A 6194-nucleotide genomic window follows, 5' to 3' on the forward strand; every position below is an offset into this window, starting at 1 on the left:
TTCGGGGATCAGTATTGTGACTGGCACTGTTTAACATCTTTGTTGGTGACACGGTGTGGTGGTTTTACTCGGGTGGGCAGCCGAGCTCTACCTCAGCCACTCTCTCACTCCCCCTCCTCAGAGGGGGAGAAAAAAAGGGCTCAAGGGTTGAGATAAGGATGGGGAGATCGCTTGACAATTGTCGAGATGGGCAAAAGCGACTCAGAGTAGGGAGACCGTAAGATTTCTTGCCTATTACTAACAAGCTAGAGAAGTGAGAAACAAAGGAAAGAAACCAAAAACGCCTTCCCCCCATCCACCCTCTTCCACCTCCTCCACCTGAGCGGCGCAAGGAAACGGGGGAATGGGGGCTGTGGTCAGTCCCTGACGCTTCATCTCTGGTGCTCCCTCACGGTCCCTCTCTGCCCCTGCTCCACGCGGGGTCCCTCCCACGGGATGCCGTCCTTCCCGAACTGAGCCTGGGGGGCTGCCCACAGGCCGCAGCTCTTCCAGAACTGCTCCCACACGGCTCCGTACCACGGGGTCCATCCATCCCCCAGGAGCAAACTGCTCCAGCACGGGTCCCCCACGGGCGGCAGCTCCCCCCAGACCCCCTGCTCCTGCGTGGGCTCCTCTCCACGGGCTGCAGCTCCGGCCCGGGGCCTGCTCCTGCGGGGGCTCTCCATGGGTCGCAGCCTCCTCCAGGCCACATCCACCTGCTCCACCGGGGGCTCCTCCACGGGCTGCAGCGTGGAGATCTGCTCCGTGTGGGACCCGTGGGCTGCAGGGGGACAGCCTGCTCCACCAGGGGCCTCTCCACGGGCCGCAGGGGAACTTGTGCTGCGTGCCTGGAGCACCTCCTGCCCTCCTGCTGCACTCACCTTGGGGGCTGCAGGGCTGGTGCTCACTCCTCGCTCTTTCCCAGCTGCTGTTGAGCAGCAGGTGGGGTTTTTCTTTGTTTTCTTTTTTCCTTTCTTAAATACGCTCTTACATAGGCACAAACAACATTTTTTATAGGCCCGGCTCCGGCCAGCAGCAGGGCCCTTATCTAACATGGGGCAGCTTCTGGATTGTTAGGGTGAGTCCGGAGGAGGTGCATGAGGATGGTCAGAGGGCTGGAGCACCTCTCCTGTGGGGACAGGCTGAGGGAGCTGGGGTTGTTCAGCCTGGAGAAGAGAAGGCTCTGGGGAGAGCAGCACCTCACAGCAGTCTTCCAGTACTTAAAGGGGCCTACAGGAAAGCTGGGGAGGGACTCTTTGTCAGGGAGTACAGTGACAGGACAAGGGGGAATGGCTTTAAACAAAAAGACGGTAGCTTTTGACTATATTAGGAAGAAAATCTTGACTATGTGGGTGGTGAGGCCCTGGCACAAGCTGCCCAGAGAAGCTGTGGATGCCCCATCCCTGGAGGTGCTCAAGGCCAGGCTGGATGGGGCTTTGGGCAACCTGGTGTGGTGGGAGGTGTCCCTGCCCATGGCAGGGGGTTGGAGCTGGGTGGGCTTTAAGGTCCCAATTCTATGATTCTATGATATTTCCAGAGCAGCTACCAAGAGCCTGCAGTGAATACTGGGAGAACAACTGCATTCAGCAGTTCTGTACTTGCTAGGTCTGCACAAGGCTTTGAGACTGCCTGTGGCTCCTCTGCATTCCCTTTTTTTGGACAATAGGAACACCACGTTGAAGATGCAATTTTGATATTCACTCTGTTTTTGGATGTAAGATTCTGGTAAGTTTTTTTCTGAATTGCAAAGCATTAGTGATAGGGACCCCAGCCTAACATGAGCTGTTTTCCACATGTATATTGAGACACCAATTAGCCTCTTTCCTTATATTACATACAGAAAAAATCATAATTTGCCTAAGGAGAATTGAGACAAAAATGACTACAGTTTCTAAGCTGTCTATAGTCTTTTTACATTATGGGATTGTGTGCAAGACAACCTTTTCTTTCCCCAAATATATGTTAAAAAAGAACTTCAGCATTTAGAAAAATTACAGTGCATGATAATTTCGTGCTTCAGTGAGTAACAGTAATTGTTAAAGAATATAAAGCAGCAAAACACTGCTTTGGGTTAAATTTGGTAACTTTTAAAAGTAAAACTAACTAGAATATTATAAGCTTATTAATAAGGATTAGAGTGAGATGAAAAAAGTCCTGCACTTGAAATCTGAAAACAATGAGCATCCTGCTAGACTGGGGGGAGTGGGAGGGGGTGTGCAAAGAAGAAAAGAAAAGAAAAGAAAAAAGAGAAGAAAAGAAAAGAAAAAATAAAAGAAAAAAAAAGAAAAGAAAAGCTCTGCAGGCTGATAGTCTGTATAACACGCTGCCTTCTATCAGCCTGCACTATGAACCTCCAAGTCCAAAAATGGCATCTTCTAATGTTTGTGCTGTATGTCAGATATATTCAAATACATCAGAAGACACAGCTTGCCATTCAATGGAAAACTTTCTTAAAGAACATACCTGTGATAATAGTTACAGCATGTAAATATTTGTCTTTAACTACAGCAATGTCAACTTCAATATTGGAAATACTCTGGAAGGGAATCATGTGAAAAAACAGCTGCCACACGTCCTTAAAAATGAGAAATGTGGCTTTCTGGGGATGCTTGGTGTCATAGGCTCACAGAATGGTTTGGGTTGGAAGGGATCTTAAAGACCATCCCATTCTAACCTGGCCTGGAACAACTCCAGGGATGGGGCATCCACAGCTTCTCTGGGCAACCTGTGCCAGGGCCTCACCACCTTCTGAGTGAAGGATTTCTTCCTCATATCCAGTCTAAATCTGCCCTCTTTTAGTTTAAAGCTGTTACCCTTTGTCCTGTCATTACACCCCCTGACCAAGAGTCCCTCTCCAGCTTTCCTGTAGGCCCCTTTAGGTACTGGAGGGTCACTATAAGGTCTCCCTGGAGCCTTTCGAAGCCATGTTGGCTGTCACCAACCACCTCCTTATTTTCCATGTCCCTTAGCTTAGTTTCCAGGAGGATCTGCTCCATGATCTTGCCTGTCACATAGGTGAGACTGACTCGTCTGTTGTTCTCCAGGTCTTCCTTTTTTCTCATTTTAAAAATGGGGTTTGTTTCCCTTTTTCAAGTCACTGAGAGCGCCAATGTGGAGTCCTGAATAATCCAGTCCTGCTTCGGTGTTTCCCTTCAAGAAAATATGTGTGTTTCAGAGAGCTGGCAAAAATCTTCCGTGGAGGACTCCTGCCTAACACTGCAACGACTTGCGTTTGGCATTGTGCCCAGACACGAAGTGCACATGAAAATTGTATCTCAAAAAAATCCTCGCAGAGTTAGCAGGAAGACTGGGTAAAATGCTACATAAACTGGTTGCTTGCTCTTCCGCTTGTTTGCAACAGGTACAGCAGCTTTTAGGACTGAAGTATAACCTTGTTGGTTTTTATATTCGAGTCATCCTTATTGTGACACGCTCAATTTGGTGGTTTCTAACTGAGGGGCATTTAGCATCTGCTCATGGAGATAATTTCATTAAATCATGATCTGACTCCAATTTCCATCGCTGGCAATGCATGGATAGGAAAGACTTTCTGACATTTTGTGGCTATTTACTTAAGTGCCAAGAGCAGCACGGCATTTTCTGTTTAGTTCCCTCGAGGGCTGGCCAAGATTGCAGGGGTCAGCATGCAGAGAGACTAGAAAAATCCAATTAATCATTGCATTTAATAGGAGTTATGGATTTTAAATACCTTTGTTGATATGGAACACAGATAGTATACTGTAAAAGCTGCAGAAGCAAGGAGTACTGAAGGCTTGTGCTCTTGAATATTTCAAACATTTCCAATGCTCCGTAAAAGCACACGGACCCTCAAGAAACAACAGCTCTCCCTGTGCATTGTCCTTGAGAAGCCGATTCAATGCAAATAACATTTTCTGGTGAAATGAGAAGCAATGAAGCATTTTCCTCATTCTGCAAACAGGGTCTGCATGAATTTTGAGGATGAAGTTCTTTCTCATTTAAAACTAGCTTGAAGTTATGTGATTAATAATTTAATGAAGTACTTCTCATAGATTACTAAATTTGGTGAATAAAGTTCTAGGTCTACTTATATCAGTGCTGGCTTCCCATTGTTGCTGCTACTTTTTTAATTATAGGACGGGAGATCTGGAGATTAGAAGTCAGCTTTCACATTTGGCACTCCATTTATTTGGCAGATTGGTCTGTTGTGGATGTTTAGATAATTATATGTAAATCCTGACTCTTGCTAATGGCCAACTTGAGGGTTATTTACTACAAATTTGTCAGTTCCTGAATGTTTCTCCTAAAGCGTGAGGAGGAATTGAAAAACATTTTGACACGTTCGTGCCAATGTAAGTTGAATGCAGACATGGAAATGCTTAAACTCTGCAGTGTCTAAGCATGGATGTTTTCAGACTGTTACTTTTATGCCGGCAAGCAGGCCATGTATTTAAAAACAAAAGCTTTTGAAATGCAAGTGCCTCGAGCTAATTGTCTCACTATGAATTAAAATTCTATTTGTCTTCTGAATATTTTTTTGGTATTAACAGAAAAAAAAAAGAAAAAAAGAAAAAGGAAAAAAAAGGAGATACATACTTTCAGTGTCTCTGGAAAGGTCGTAGGTCATTTTAATGTAGGTGTCTAATTCAAATTTGGAAGTGTATCTTTTTACATAGACTTGACAATTTTGGCTCGATTTATTAAAATAATTTTTCAATAGCTTCTCATGTGGTAAAGGATCCGTGTCATGGATTGCAATGTAAATGCACAGTTACATGTAACTGAAAAGAAGTTTTCACATAATTAAATCCTAGTCATCTTAAAATCACTGGAGCTAATAATAGCAATGGTCAAAGCTTAAAAAATGTTCCGAGTGTGCCATAATAACACAGTGCATTCAAACCTATGTGAGCACAGATTTGTGTTTATGGATGATTAATGCTATTCATACAGAAGTATCAACATCAACAGCAAGAGCTTTCACATACTAAGTGTGGGAGACAAGTTCTATCTTCTTTAAATAGTCTTTTGAAAACATTTTTTATTCCTTTATAAATTCAAATGAACAATTTTTCAAACTAAAACTGTGTTGAAGAATGCAGCCAAACATAGGCATGATTAGTTCATTCACAGCTCACTAATAGTTTGTTCATTACGTATAGAAATTCAAATCTTCAGAACTGAATTAATAGTACTTGGAGAACTGTGCTGATTGTGTTTTGCTATACAGTTGACCTTTTTTGTTTGTTTGTTTTGGTACACATACATGGTGTTAGAGAAGAAAAGCCCCCTCACACACACACATGTAACCCCATATAATAAACTAGATTACAAATGATAATAATTTATATATATATACATATAAGTCTGTGAAACTGTATATATCTTTGAAAAATTATTGAAATAAACATTTATGATGATGTTGATTTAATAAAGTGCAATTCTGAGCTACGGAATGGCTGGCCGACTGGAGGGTTTGGTGTTTGGTTTGGTTCTATAAATTGTTTTGGTTGCCAGATGTAAATATTGACCTTTCCTAATGCCTTTCTTGTGCTCTATTCAAAGAGCCCCAAGATTAAAAATGAAATCTAGTGTTTCTGGTGGATTAGGACTAGTAAGCAAAGAGGAATACTGGCCGCTGTAGAATCACAGAATCATTAAGGTTGGAAAAGACCTCCAAGATCATCTGGTCCAACCATCCCCCTGCCACCAATGTCACCCACTAAACCATGTCCCCAAGCACCACGTCCAACCTTTCCTTAAACACCCCCAGGGACGGTGACTCCACCACCTCCCTGGGCAACCCGTCCCAGTGCCTGACTGCTCTTTCTGAGAAGAAATGTCTCCTCATTTCCAACCTGAACCTCCCCTGGTGCAACTTGAGGCCATTCCCTCTGGTCCTATCACTAGTTACATGCGAGAAGAGGCCGACCCCCAGCTCCCCACTCCTTCCTTTCAGGTACTTGCAGAGAGCAATAAGGTCTCCCGAGTCTTCTCTTCTCCAGACACAACAACCCCAGTGCCCTCAGCTGCTCCCCATAGGACTTGTGCTCCAGGCCCCTCACCAGCTTCGTATTCCTGCTCTGCCCCAAGCCTGTAGCATAATATGTGTCCTCAATTTTATACAGGCTGTGACGCAAAGGTTAGTGCCACCGCACAGTATTCAAGAACAAGACAAACTGAAACACTACAGTTGTGGAACAGATTTACCAAGGTCATAATTTCAAGCAAAGACA

Source organism: Anser brachyrhynchus (genome assembly GCF_964034855.1).
Source record: "Anser brachyrhynchus genome assembly, chromosome: 1".
Lineage (NCBI taxonomy): Eukaryota > Metazoa > Chordata > Aves > Anseriformes > Anatidae > Anser > Anser brachyrhynchus.